Source organism: Uranotaenia lowii, chromosome 1, assembly GCF_029784155.1.
Source record: "Uranotaenia lowii strain MFRU-FL chromosome 1, ASM2978415v1, whole genome shotgun sequence".
In the NCBI taxonomy this organism is placed as follows: domain Eukaryota; kingdom Metazoa; phylum Arthropoda; class Insecta; order Diptera; family Culicidae; genus Uranotaenia; species Uranotaenia lowii.
Window position 1 is genome coordinate 131,118,223 of NC_073691.1, and position 15,566 is coordinate 131,133,788.

The 15,566-nt window shown below is 38.9% G+C and overlaps 1 protein-coding gene across 1 annotated transcript in view; it reads left to right on the forward strand.

Annotated features, from left to right (window-relative positions):
* The first annotated feature begins 8,599 nt into the window (after positions 1–8,599).
* LOC129740037 (cyclin G) overlaps positions 8,600–15,566 on the forward strand; it is a 43,382-nt gene continuing 36,415 nt past the window's right edge. The window contains exon 1 of the mRNA XM_055731620.1: positions 8,600–9,751. The gene's annotated coding sequence lies outside the window, so the exon portion shown is untranslated. The remainder of the gene's footprint in view (positions 9,752–15,566) is intronic.

Here is a 15,566-nt window from a genome sequence, read left to right on the forward strand (position 1 = left end):
GACGTTTGTATCATTTTCAATTATGTTTTGTTATTGTGGAATCTCGGAAACGCACCGTTCACTTTTGGTCCCACAAATTTTCGAAACTAAACAAAGACACGTCGATGCTGAAAAAATGATCTTCATCGATGGTTCTCTAATAAAGGAATCAACGGGATTCTGAGTATTCAAGGAAATCTCTAGCGCCTTTTACAACATTTGCCAGTGTGAAATCGCCTTCAACGAATTCTACTTCTTGGTTCGGAGAAACTCTTTTGTCAAAGCAGCGCAGATGGGAGGATGCGAGGATGAGTTGTGTCGGTGGCTCCACTGGATCATCCCAAGGGTAAGCCTTAAGTCAAACATATTATCACATATTATAATCAACATTGGTTTTTTTTTTTTACAAGATGGAAATTTGACTTCAAACCATAACAGCCGGGTGTTTGCTGCCGTGCTTCGTCCCACTAAAACCACCTTGGGCTTCGTGTGCCAGATGTGCCCCTTGGTTTCACCCTATGATACTACATCAAGGGGTAGGCTGTGCTCATGCACTTATACATCTCACCCTTTTCCTCTTTCTCAATTTTTCCTCAATTTCTCCTTGATCATCGTTCTGCTTTATCCTTCTTCCTCCTTCTCCTTTTCCTCTATCGTCAACTTCAGACTGGTACGAAAGACCCCGAAACGTGTGCCGGTTAGGTAACGCTTTCATAATAACTCACGCCCGTCACAGCATCCACTATCCCGGGGACCTCGAAACGTGTGCCGGTTAGGTAACGCTTTCAAAGTAACTCGCGCCCGTCACAGCAACCACTTCCGCAGGATTTCTAACCACCAAGGCATGGCCGATTGAGAAACTACCAAGCTAGAATCCCGACACGACCACCCCGAATGGTATCTCCGCTTCCTTTTGCTGCAGGAAAGATCGTAGCTGAGTACGTGAGACCTTTTAACTCCCACCACACGTATGAGTCCAGATTAGGGTTATACCGCGCCCTAAGATCGCGTTGCTTTTGAATTAAAGTGTCATACGAGGCCCAAGACCTTTCATTAGCTTGTCAAATTTGGTTGACTATCTCGCTCTCTCCGTTCATCATCTTTCCTGATCCTTATCAGATCGCGCATGATTTGCGAGATTTCGTCGACTATAGCACGCCATGACTGTTCGTCGCGACACATTTCACTCACTATGTTTTCAGCGTTCAAATTTTGAAGTTGTTGACGCCTTGAATTAAACCTGGGGCAGACAAAGATAGCATGTTCTGCCGATTCCTCCGTCTCTACGCATTCCGGGCAATAAGGCGAGCTGATAAGCTTAAACCGATGAAGGTATTGCTTAAAGCACCCATGACCCGAAAGGAACTGCGTCAGGTAGAAGTTGACCTCTTCATACTTCCGATTTACCCAGTCTGAAAGTCTCGGGATTAGCCTATGCGTCCATCTTGCGTTGTTCGATGCGTCCCATTGCTCCTGCCACTTGAGCATTGACGCTGCTCGTTGAATATTACGCATTCCTCTAACAGCTCTTGCTTTGTAACATTCCATATCCTCCGCCAGAGTTATGTCGATGGGAACCATGCCCGCGATGACAAAAGCTGCATCTGCTGATATGGTCCTGTACGCACAGGAAACTCGCATGGCTATCCACCGATGTGTGCTCCGTAATTTGGATCTGTTGCGCTCTACCTCTATCGCGGAGCTCCAGGCCGCTCCTCCGTATCGTAGTTTCGACAGTGCTACGCTCGCAAGGAGACGCCTCTTGCTACTCTTTGGACCATGGCAGTTTGGCGTAATCCAGGCCAATGAATCTATGACTTTCGATGCACTTTCGCAACAGTATTTGACATGCGCACCAAAACTTAAGCGATGGTCGACCATTACTCCAAGGTGTTTCAGCTGCTGTTTCGAAGATGTCGTGTGCCCTCCAACAGTAATCTCCATGTGCGGCACAACTCTTTTATTGGTCACGAGCAGAACTTCAGTTTTATGGTGAGCTATCTGAAGCTTAACTCCCTCCATCCAGATGCCAACCCTTTCTACGGACACCGTTGCAAGGTCTTCTACCTCCTCGATTGTTTCGCCGGTAATCATGAGCACGATATCGTCAGCAAATCCGACTATCTGCACGCCTGCTGGTAGTTTCAGCATTAACACCTCATTATACATGGCATTCCAAAGCACAGGACCGAGTATGGAACCCTGTGGAACACCCGCTGTTAGGGCAGTAGATCGTATCCCAGTTTCGGTTTCGTACGTCAGGATTCGATTTTCGAAGAAGCTTCCTATTATCCTGCAGAGAGTATTGGGAACAAGCATCCTGTGAAGCGCTTTGGCAATCGCTTCCCAGCTGGCATTGTTGAAGGCATCAACATTGGTAACTCTCAGCATGCTTCATACACCTCATCAAGGTCATGTACATCAGCACCACCACATGGAGAAAGTTTTTATTAAAAGAGTCAAGTGTTTCGTTGAGAATTTCTTGATTTGTTTGGTTTTCATCAGTAAATCTATGTTGTCAACAAAACTCGTGTCGTCTTAAATTCAATACAAACCGGTTAATACAAAACACATAATTTCATGGAGATTTTCATTATTCACATTCGCATTTCAGATTACCGATTACACGGATTGCAATGCCGAATGAAAATTCAAGAGAAATCAAAGGCTTAGCTTTGACTTCGAATGCAGTAAAATTAGCAACGATGGCTTAACTTCGATCGCCTCCAGATGCTTTCTAACAAAGAAAAGTTAGATGCAAGCTATTTGTGGCGGTAGGAGGCTTACTGTCAACGGAGTTTTGCAGATGAAGAATTGCGAGAACTGGACCAGCAGGCGAAAGGCAGTCTACTCCTTCAGCTAAAGTTTTAAGGCGAACATCGTGGAGGGTTACACGCATCGAGAAGAGATGAAATGCCCTTCGCATTCCGTTTATGCGGTTGGGCTAAGTTTTGGTGCTTATGTCGTTTGATTGTTTGAGCATAAGCCCTGTGATAATGAATGCTTCAAGACGGTTCCAAACGATTAAGTGCGAAAAACGTGGCTCCAGAGAGTAAGTGAAGCTAGAATAAAAAGTTTTTTTTCCATTTGTATTCTAATAATCAAACCCCTGCATGCCTTGAGCAGCTTAACAAGAGCTACGTCACGTGAATCTGAAGAAATTGGAATATTTCTTACATTTTTAATCATGGCTCCAGAGAGTTAATATTCGAGATTTTTTTTTAACAATCGTTCGAAAAGGAAACTAAACTTACCAATAAGCCGTATGGAAACTATTTCCAACCATATTGAAAGCTTAAAAATGGTAAATATTGCAAGAAGGCACATCTAAAAGTCCTAATAAATCATTTAACACGCAAATTTCGAGTTCATTAACAGTAAAATACTCAATTGATAAATCATCTTTTCTCGTAACTATTTTCTTATTCGAGTTTTGGAATAATTCCAAGCTCTTTATTCAATATATTTCATACTGAAATCAAATGTTTCAACACTAACTTTAGTTCCTTATCACTAATTACTGAACTTTTTAATGCAAATGACGAAAAACGTAGATTTCATATCGGGCTTGTGATATAGCTCAGTTGGCAAGTCTGTTGTCTCCTGAGCCGATGTCCGCGAGTTCGAGCCCAAGAGTAAATATCGAACACAGTTGTACCGGATAGTTTTTCAATAACGATCCGCCAACTGTAACGTTGATAAAGTCGCGAATGCCACAAAGATGGTAAAACGACTATAATCGAAACAAAAAAAAAATAGATTTCATATTTTTTTTTCCTATGGAATGTATGAAGAATCTCATAACAACTACGTCATCATGCCCGGCGTGGGGGTACGTTCACGCATGATTACGGTACCCTATAATTAAAATACTCTCGTTCATGTTGCCTAGTGCGAACTACGCTTAAGAAACTGGACAGGGATTCATTCAGTTAGGAAATGCCACCCGAATTAAACATAAAAAACAGGCAGTTTCTACGACAAAATCTGGCTAAACAGGTACATTTTTCCTACAGGGCATTTTTCGATAAATTTTTCAGGTTCGCCACCTGCCGTCGATATTGCGAACCTACAAAATCTGACAAAAAAATTATTAGACAGAAAATCTTTGAAATTTTGTTCTACGCGCCGTTCGTAAACTGATTTTTTGGGTGATGCATCGATTTGTTTGGTAGATGTCAAATCACCTTCGAATGCTTTTGCATACAGTTTGTTTAATATACGAACGCCAGCATCGATAAAAAGAATCACTTCGATAGAAAAAATCAATTTACGAACACGCCGTAGGGGAGGAGCGGGCTATATGCGCCTATTAAGCAGAACACTGATTTAATCAAATATTACATCGAATATGTGTACAAAAACTATATACACGTGTGCAGGCATCTGTTTTCTATACATTGGAGTAATTTTTATGTTAAAATTTTCTTCTGTTTCCAAAAAAATGATTTTATTATAAGTGTTGTCTAAAATGCCAAACCTCAAACCAAGGTTCTTAGATACACTAGGTTCTCCGACTTTCACACCCGAATAGCCAGGATCATGGTTTTAATATAACCGAACCATGATATCCAGTTTAACAATAAAAATCATCCTAATATCTAGGTATTATTCGAGCACTTCAAAATATGAAATCCCCATAAATTTCAAGATAACCGTGAATAATATCGTTAACTCATGAAATTTCATAGTTGTCGAATGTAGATGAATCATTGTATTTCAGCATTCTACTTGTGATTTCGAATGTTACAGTATTTTTCATGGTAAAATGAAAATCCGAACGATGATAAACGGTAGATTTTTGGGTTTTTTCACTCGTTTATAATTTTTCGTGTAGAGGAAATTTTTCATACGCGCCATAGTTTACGTTTTTGCGGTCGGAAGAAGTTCGCTTGCACTCAAATTCTGCTTCAAATTCTGGACAAGTTTTTACCAAATGTTGTTGGTATTAAAGGCCATAATCAGTTCGGAAGGCAATGGCACCAATTCAGGTAACGGCGGTGAGTCCTTTTCTTGTACGTAAATTCTAGTTTTGAAAACTAATTTAGAAAAATTATTTTCCAGAGGCAGATGCAAACGGCAGAGTATCACCGCCGGTACTTCAGGCGTAAGCTGCAAACAATTTGGACTTCATCAGATAGAGGTTCAGCGCACAAACCGTACTCGCACATACGGGACATGGATCTAGAAGGTGAGCCGGAGCCGTCTACCAAAGATTGATTGCGCCGGAGGTCCACCGATACGCAGTGCAGATGGTGAATAAAAAAAGAAACAAATGTATCTAAGTGAGTGTAAGAAAGTTTTTCTAATAAATAAAATTTAAAAAAGCAAGGAAACACAGCTTCTTTTTAAATAATTTTTCTGGAAAGAGAATTAATAAATAATAATTTCAACCATGAAATTTCACGGTCGTGAAGGCTGTTTCCATATTATGATCAAACATTGAAGTTCATCATCGTTAAAACAATATAACAACAATGAAAAACGATTAACTTTACAGTTTCCGCGAGATAGAACTGGAAGTTGTAATGACCATAAACTGCATAGTTTTGTGTTCTAAAAAGTATGGAAAAAAGTTGATTTTTTCATTGTTAAGTTGCTTAACAACCCCCTTTTTTCATGGTAAATTTTGCCGAAACCATAAATTTCACTGTCGAAAACTATGCATTTGACAGTACATTCAAGGTTTCATGTACCATGATTCGCATAGTCTGAATCATAAAGTTCATGGTTGTGTGAAAATGAAATTCATGGTATTTTCACAATGTTTTTCTATTCTGCAGTAAGTAGGCGAGGAGTGAGCGGGGCTCTCAATGAGTTTGTTTATTTTTTGCTCAGCTTTTCTGGGGTTTGTTGGTAAACAAACTTCATGAGTTCCGTATAGTTGCATAGCCTACATAGCCAAAATGGCTGAATCGGGAATTCGTTATTTGGGAACACCTCCTGAATATATACCCACCTTGCCTCAAACCGTGCGGGCTAAATGCGCCTATTAATGTTTTGAGAAAAATTTCTGTTTTTTGGGCAATATTTCCGTAAAATTTCATTGAAACTGCTAGAAAGTAATAATTTCCGTACGACAAAGCTGAAGTTTTATAAAAATCTATGTATATTTTAATTTTATTGAATAAAACAAAAGTTAGGGTTGCCATACTATGGAGGCAGTTCATCCATGAGAAAGACTTTATCAAATCTGTTTGTAGATCTTCAATTCTCTCTTAAGATGTTATTCAGAGCTTAGATTTGAAGGTTCAATGATGAAAATCATTTATTTATTCTATTTAACCTGTTATTTTAGGATGGAGGCATTTTACAAACATGATGGGGGCACACAAAAACACTCCATATTTCCACTATATAATTATTATTAAACTTCCACAAGAGCTGAAATATGTTTAATTTCTAAAGTTCATTTGAGTAAGAAACAAAAACCATCCTAGTTTTTGTTCTAAGATTCATTACGTATAATTTTTCATAGTCGAAATATTACATCAAAAAGTATCAAAACCTTGCATGATTTTTTAAATTTTTTTGAGTTTGTAAATTCATAAAATTCTTTCTTGCCTTATGTTCTAAGCGTATCACCCTCAAAATGCATTGGTCAGATAAGCTGTCTAGTCAGCCATTTCATCAAAAAGCCGTAGGGTCATTTAACCCGATAGGCCCATTTAGGAAACCTTTCCCCTAAGTGTCATGTCAGTGTGATCAGTGTTAATATTTTGGTGCACTCAGCCGAAAAGGAAACATTTAATTCACCTGCACCATCCATGGATTTTCACGTAGGCAATCATTACATGAATTTTTGCTTGGTTTACGTGAAGCACCTAGAAGCTAATACGAAATCACTTAATTCTTACGTGACATTCCCATGGTTGTCATGCTTTCAAAACAAAGACACGTTCGATTAACGTGAAAATCCAGTGAACCGCCAATTACAAACGGGTTTGTTGAATTCTATGTGATGTTCACGTAGCTCTGAATGGCTCAATTAAGTAAAATCTATGTGAAAGAAAAAAGGTACCCAATATGGCGCGCGTGAATCCAATAAGTTCTATCGGCTGCCAAAAAGAGCAGTTTTTTTGTGATGGAGAAGCTGTAATTCCGTAAGTAGTAAAAAATATCATTGTTTGGTTGTTATTTATATATTTTGCCATTTCAACAGGATGCGGAATTGGAGCAGCTGGAACGATCAGCCAACCGCTATATGGAGCCGAATTGAATACAATTTTTCGAAGACGTTGTGAAGTGAAGTGAAATGAAAAGTGAAGTAAAATTGTGAATATAGTTAAGTGTAACTATGAATGATGTGAAAGTAATTCATGTAGGTAAATAAAATCTTCTCTTCGAATAAATTATTTTTTGTTTCATTGATGCGAAATACAATACAATACGTTAACATTTTAATTCAATCTACGTGAAAAGTATGCAGTAGATCGAATCCTTATTCAAATCGGATCTAAATTATTTTCACGTACGCTTCACCTACAACTCATATGAAAATTACGTGAATTCTGCTTGCTGCGCGGGCTCTGTTAGCTACCTGAAATTCACGTAAGTTTCACGCGATTTTCATAGTGGCAAAAATCTATGTACATTTTCACGTAGCGTTAATGTGAAAAGTTTTTTCGGTGTGTAAGCATCACAATTTCAACGGTTTGAAATCGCTTGTGGGTTGAACGTTGAACCATCATTTCTGGTTCCTAAATAGGGAGCTTGATCCAAAATTTGAATTTTGATTTCGGTGGGTGTTGTTGATCGCTCGCCCTATACCAAATTCTTGCACAATGTTATCATAAACATTAAACATGTAAACACAATCAAGCCGTAAAGTAGTGTTCGTGTTAAGGAAGTGCGTTCAAAGTGTCCGTAAATCATCAATGGAATTTAAGGTGGTACTAGAATATGGAGCATAAAGTTTTGGTTACACTGCTCGCACAGCCGGACAAGATGCCCTCTATAATCTTGCTATTTCGTTCATTTCATTAGTTCCATTCATTGTTGCCAACATTGTTTTTTGAAAAATCAGGGAACTGGCGAAATAAAAATCAGGCAACGTTAAAGCACTGATCACACTGACATGACACTTAGAACAAAAATTCAACCATTTTCTGTCTTATTTTTTGTTTTACAGTGGTTAAAGTGATGACCTTTTTTTTTGGTCATCGCTCCACATTTTTAATTGAATTTGTGTTGTGAGCCTACTTGGTTGAATAATTCTACTGCATCAAGCAATCGAAAGATTCCAATTAAATCCCTTTTTTTTTTCAAATAAGGATTAACGGAAATCTTTCGCTTGCTTTGATTCACCCACTTTTTCATTTCAGCTATGGTACCTACTCCAGTTCCTTAGTACCTATTTTTTCATGACATTCGCAAAAATCAGGCATATTTTCAAAAATCAGGGGTATTCAATTGTTTATCAGGTTGTCAGGCAGAGCCTCGAAAAATCAGGCAATGCCTGAAAAATCAGGCATATTGGCATCTCTGGTTCCATTCATTGCCATAATAAAGTTGTGTGCGTGCAAACCCGAAAGTCGTTGTGTGTATCGGTTCGGTGTCCGTCCATCTTCGGTTGGACCCGAGCTTTCCGTGACCATTTCGCTATTCTTTGTTTAGACTTTGAGCAAAGTGAAGGTGTCGTCAAATTTATCCTTGTAGACGCAGCTGCAAAACAAAATTAATCCTTTTCTCGCCCCATTCAAAAAAGTAGAAAAAATGGAATAGTGCTACGGGTGAATACTTATTTCGTGCAGACGAACGTTTAGGCTTCTAGCCGCTTGGTACTGGATCGCATCTGAAAATGGAAAACGGCAACGGAAAAGTGATGCAATAGAAAAAAAAAGTCTCTAGTTTAAAGATTCGTAACTCCCGTCTGAAAATAATTGTGTTGCGTGAGTTGATTGTATGCTGAGTGCACTACATCTAGAGCCATATAAAAGATAGTAGGAAACTTGGTAACAAACTATTTTAGTTCGTATTATTGTCCATTGTATGTGCAATCGATTATGAATGTTTGTACGTGCAACGGAAACTTGTGATACTGAATTTGGAGCCATCATTAAAAATTCCTCAAACATAAAATTAAGTAAGGAAAGTCACTCAAACCGTGCAAATTTGTTCGACTAGTCTGAAAACCCAAGCCTATGGCGACGTAGTAGACCCTGGAAAAAATAGCTCAGCAGAGAAGAAAGTTTTTGTTTATGGTAAACGACGAATCTGCTGGGGATTGTTACACAAATACCACAGCAAAACGGAAGGGTCGATTTCGTCAGTATACAAAACGGAATAGGCTATAGGCATATTTCCAGCATATGAAAAGCGTGCGTGCAAGAAAGAAGGGAGAGACCTGCGTCTGTATGAGTGTGTAACATCCGAATTTTTTAACGAGCTGAATAGCAGAAGCAAGCCTTTGATATTTACTACAGACGAAACCATTTTTTCGAAACAACTAGGCTAGGCTTCAAAAGCTGCAATGCCAATGGCAACAACTAATGAGATGGTTAGCTCGAATTAACGAAAATTAAAAAAAAAATAAGTGAAAGTTGATAAACTCCAACATCTGTGATATATGTGTAGATATTATTTCACCTTTATACCGCGCATATACTAATCAGCAGAGCACTAGAAGGCGACCTGTAACGACTCACAAAATACCTACATAAGTTCAAATTCAAATCGCCCAGCTTAATAACTATAGTTGCGGAAGTAATACGGTATCACAGGCTGTCGAAACGGCGATTTGAACCACTACTACTATCATTCGATTCCAAAGGTGAGTAACTAATAGGCATTCTAGCAAAATTTGTAAATATGTTTAATGAAGAATTTGATTGTTGAAAATGAGCGAGTAGAATTTTATTTAGAAGCATTTTTATAACATACCAAATTTTTGTTCAGCACGGGTCAAGTAATTATCTCAATAGGTAATGTATAAAGAAAATTATCAACCTGTAAAGAAAAAACCCGCTCATCAAACAAGCAGTCATCATCGTTGATCCCTGATGAGTCACGGTCATGGCTATAGATCGGTCTCTCGAATTGAATCCACTGCAAAAACGAAACCTTTCAAGCAACAACGTGAACCAACACTCTGACAACACACAAATTCAAAATACCTTATTGGCGTATAGTTAAATTTTTGCTGTTGTGTTGTGTTGTTTCAATGAAGCGCATACTCGAGTACAAGCGACTTAAATACGGAACAGACCAGATCAAGCGTTACACGATGGCCGTGCGTCAACTTCCTTATAAAAAAAAACAAACGTTGTGGCGCATATTCCATACCTACCTACGATCAATGTGTGACAGCAGAAAAAATAAACCAATATCGCAAGAACGAACGTCCTTGGTCTTCAAAACTGGACACCAGAGTTTTACCATGGAGGTTGAAAAATACCTGAATAATAATCAAAACAGAAATGCGTAATCGTGAGTTGTTTGTTAAAGATACGACCCAGGGCCTTGAGAATTGTCAGTAAACGAACTTTGCTTCATTTAAGAAACGAAGTGATATCTCAAAATTTTATTCAGAAACTCGGAAATTATTTAGTTCTAGCAATGACTGAACGATGAAATTAAATTTTAACCTATGACTTTTATGGTAAAGCTATTCCAATGTCCAGAATTAAAACAAGACATGTGACATTGTTGCTAGTAATGCAAGCTCAGTCGAACTTGAACTCGCGCTGATATCTTTGTTCGCCCCAATTCAAGGTGATCATAAGCATTAAGATTAAAGTAGTGTATTCTGGTAGTGTTAAGCGGGCCATAGACTACACACTGCGCGATCATTCAAGCAGTGCCATACACGATGCAAATCGTGTTTATAGCGTCAAAATCTCATCGAATTTCATCGCATTTGTACAAATGTTATGTAGTATGTGGCCCGCTTTAGATGAGGGAAAGCGCTGATGTGATGGTTGTGAAATCAACAACAAAACTCGTATCGCAGAAAGGCTGCGTCATAGTTTTTTTTTTTATAATCCCTTTCCGCGAGAACCATCGTCATAGCACATCACCCACTTCACGTGAAAATTAACGTGAATTTCGTCAGTAACTCAACAACGCGACGAACTATGCATTGCTATGCATTATGACATTATTTAAGTGCAGCATAATATATTTTGCACTATAGTAAATTGTAGGTTTTTAGAGCATCAGCAGCGGTAATTGCTGTCCCGGTTGTTCACCCGGGAAACATTCTAGGTCTTATTTTAGCTTTAGCAGCTCATTTGCGTACCGGTAAGTGCTAAACTTGTTTCCATTATCGCCACTGGTGGCGTACCGAAAGGTGTTGTTGTTGTTTGTTGCTATTTTCTTTTGTAAATTTTCCATGGACGGACGCTATAAGCGGGCCATAGGCTGATGTCATGCTGAAACAACTAGCAACGCAACGCAACGCAACGTTCCAATAAGATTGCGTTGCATTGCATTGGTATGTCATGCTGGCGCGACCTGTCACTTTGAAATTCCCTACAAATCATCACTTCTCTACATCTGATAATGCTTTGAATCGTCTCTTTTCTTTCCGGAGCCATCAAAAACTCATCAAATCACGACCCGGATTGCAATAATGCCGAAATTTGAACCGACAAAATTCCTTGTTTTTTTTGCCGGAACTAAGAATTCATAAAAATTTTCTCGCCGATTAAGATAGTTTTTAGTTTATTATCACAAGTTCGGACAGATCTTCGTACTATTGTGCTTAAAACCCGGAATCACTGCTTCAAATCGAGAAAAAACAATGTTCCTATTGGATTTCCTACTAGTCGCGCTACTAAACACATTGGCATCAGATTGGTCGCGCTACACAAAGCGACCAGTATGACAGGTCTGCGCGATTTCCATGGAGATCAAATGAGAGCTGGTTAGTCGTGTGAACGTTGCGTTGTAGGTCGCGTTGCTAGTTGCTTCAGCATGACATCAGCCATAGACTACACAAATGGCCTGTACAAATTCGATGATTCCACGACGATTGTTTGATCTATGCTCGCCCACACACTATACACAGTAAACGAAAATTACCGAGTTCGGTAATTTATTTTACCGAACCAGTTCTGTAATTTGTAAAAAATCGGTAATTTATGATTTTGACGTCTATTTTCTACCGAACTTCGTTGATCGATTCTTGATTTACCGAGGTTCGTCTAGATCTATGTAAACAAATCGGTTGTCATCAACTGTTCGGTAAAAAACGCCGAACAAACTGTAAAATAATTCTGCCGCCATGTGCCGCTGTCAAACCAAGCGTCAAAACTGTCTCTTTCTGGTACCTTTAATGTAAAGGCATCTCGCTTGCGCCTCCTTTCTCGCTCATACATCCATGTTCAATCGTCTCTCGTGTGCTCCATTTATAACCACACAAGCGTCGCCATTTTCGTCGGTTCGCGTGTGAAATTGTGTGGCTTGCAAGTTTTGTTTTGGTGCAAATGAATTTAGCTGGTAAAGATGGTAAGTAAAAAATATGTTAAATATAGTTAATCGGCATAATCACCCACACCAAAATTATCAACAGTCGTCGCACTAGCGGTAAAAGCATTCATCCAGCTGTTGCAAAAATGCACAGCAGCTGAATTCCGCCAGCATCAACTAAAATTCTTGAGCATATCTGCTTTTTTTAGGGCGAAACGTATACCGCCGATACAGGAATTATCCGAAGTGGCAGTCGCAACAATCGTCATCCGGGCGATCACAACCTCCATCATCAATAGCAGCAACATTCTGAGCTCCAGCGATCATGTTTTCTGCATAATTCGGAAGAAGTGCTGCTTCTAAATGTCGGAAAATCGAAGAATAACACAACAGTGGTTGTGGTCAAAGCCAAAGAACGGATTGTTGGACACAGTTTCGAGCACCTTTAAACCAGGTTTTTCTGAATTTGGTCCCAAATCGCCACAGTGTGGTTCGCATCCGGTAGCTGATTTGGTTTGTGGGCGTAACAGTAGCCACAACAGGAGGAGCTGGTGGTGGCGGATGTGATAGACCGTAAGTCATAACCAGCTAGTTTTCCGGATATTTGTAACATCCTAATCAGCACTATTTCCAGCACAATAAACAGCAACACCAGAATGTCACTTCCCGCTCCCGATTACTTTCTACATGCGATTGACGGTAATCAATGATCATCCGAATCTGGGTGGAATGTCTACTGTGACGAGAAGAGCACCCGATATGAGAGAGGAGGTCACGACAATTGCATCATTACCCGAGTCTCGGCCACGGCTCATGGTGGTAAGAGCAGCATCGACCAGCTGGAGATGTAACATCGGATTTTTCGTTAATTGCCTGTAAGAAGCCTGACTTCTATGAACACCGAGGTAAGTGGAGAAGTGTGTTAATTTCGTGTTTGAAAAAATATTCAAATATCGACAGTAGTCAAATGAAAAAAAAAAAAACAGACTGTAGTAGATTCATATAAACGATTAGGATTAGATATAGTAGCGACGCTCACGATCAGATTCGAATTCGGTTTTAGTCCTGTGATGACACATTTTAATACAGATTAAAATTCAGTTTTGAACATACTGTTTTTCGGTATTTTTATCCTGCTGTCATTCATGCTGCATCTCGTAAAAGTGAACTCTGTAACTGAATATTACACAGAAAAAAAATAATGACAATTACGTGTTCTGGAAAATAGTTGCCTTTAAAATAAAGCAACCTGTAATGAAAAAAAACACGTTATTTTAAATTGATTTGTCTAAAAGTAAATCAAAAATTCTCTAAAATTACAGCAAATGTCCTGTAACAAAAAGAAGCATGACATTTCCCGTAATTTTACAAGTCGAAAATCAATACATGTCCTTAAATTACGTGTCGTGGAATAATTTTTTAATACTCAATAAGAAAATTCAAGCGTGCCTGGCATCACCGTTCGGCATCAAAGAGAAACGTCAAAAAACGGTTTGTTGTTGTTTTGTTCCGGTGCTGTTCTTGGTTTTAAAATTTGAGTTAGTTGCTGTTCGTAAAGCGTCTCGTATACTAAAGACAGGCCTGAGAATCCACCTGAAAAGCAATCTTACATGAGCCGTTCACCGCCAAAGCTGCCCGGAATAGTATCCGCCCTATAAGAAATCTACGTGACACAGGTCCACCGATTTACCTATCCGTTAGATAATTTCTATACGTCGAGAGGCGAGAGATTTTTCCGATTCTAGTTCAATGCTGTCGCGACCCTGCAGAAAACCAGCGAGCCCTGATAAGAACAGGTTTACAAAGCAGCACCAGAATAATACAGAAGTATGGTTTCTAACAAAGTCGGAGATGGAAACGTTATCTGTGTTACTGGTGGATACGAAGAGAACAAAACATCTACAATCGGTGATCATGTGAGGAATTTGTTTATAAAGTTCATAATTAAAAAGCGGTATAGACAACTGACAATAAATTTGTTATATTTCAGGTATACGTTCATGCAATTTTTGACTTACATCAGACGAAAATCTATTTTGAATCGAGTGAGAAGTCAAACATCTCCCTGGGGATAGACGGCTTCCGATAATAGACAACGGAGGCAACGAATGTAAATAATTCCTCAACCAATGCAATCAAGGCTACAAGTGTGACCGTGAGTTTATTCGTCACAGACAGAATCCGCCGAAAAATAGTCAGGGACAACACCTATGACAGAGTACTAAGAATATTCTTCTTATCCGGAGCCACCCGACGGATTTAAACACCTGCTGGTGAGGAAGGAACCATCGTTCAAAAGAAGGTCAACAGAAAAAAATTATCTGGTCGTTTCTGGTCCTAAAGAACAGGGCTTGTTTGTCCATTTTGACATTTGGTTAATTATTTACTAGAGCTGAAGATGTAAATGTTGTTAGTAGGTTCCATCGTATGAAATTGTAAATTTCATAACAAAGTAAGTTTCCCTAATTTATTTATTTTTTAGATCCCAGCTACGTGGTAGAATTTTTCTAGCGAGCGATGACTGACTGATCACTGGACTCCGTGCTCATCCGTCGCATTGATGTTGTATAGGCAATAAATCAAGCAAAGCTGATCATCGACGGAAATCTCATCGACATGTGTTCCCTGTATCTTCCAATACTGTGAGGTAAGTGTGCGGCAGTCGGTTTTGGTTCAACTAATTGTCTTCCCTTTTGGCGGACTTAAGGGTTTTGCGCAGTGTAAATATTACAATAACTTGGTCAAAAATTATAACATGCTACCATGCACTTTGTTAAGACTTTTAAATTAGAACCTATTAATTATAGTGAACATAAAAATAACACTACGTTAAGTCGGTTCATAAATTTCAAATGCTTGTACTTCAATCAATCTCAACTAGCCAAATTTTGATTACATATTTTAAAAAGTTAGTCCATGCAGGTGTCTAGAGATTGAAGAAATGCAGATACGTTATGCAGAACGTTATCACAAACCAGTCATTAATGAAATAAAAAGCCTTTGTTGTAGGGAAGAATGACACTGCTTGTTAAATTCCCAATATAAACAGAAAAGCATTCTTTTCGAAATAATGACGTACGGCCTTTGATTAACATTAGCCTTCTTCATTTTTATCTAGATTCTTGAGATGGGCATGAGTCTAGTCTTACGAATTAATATTGAAGGCTTGCCTTTCC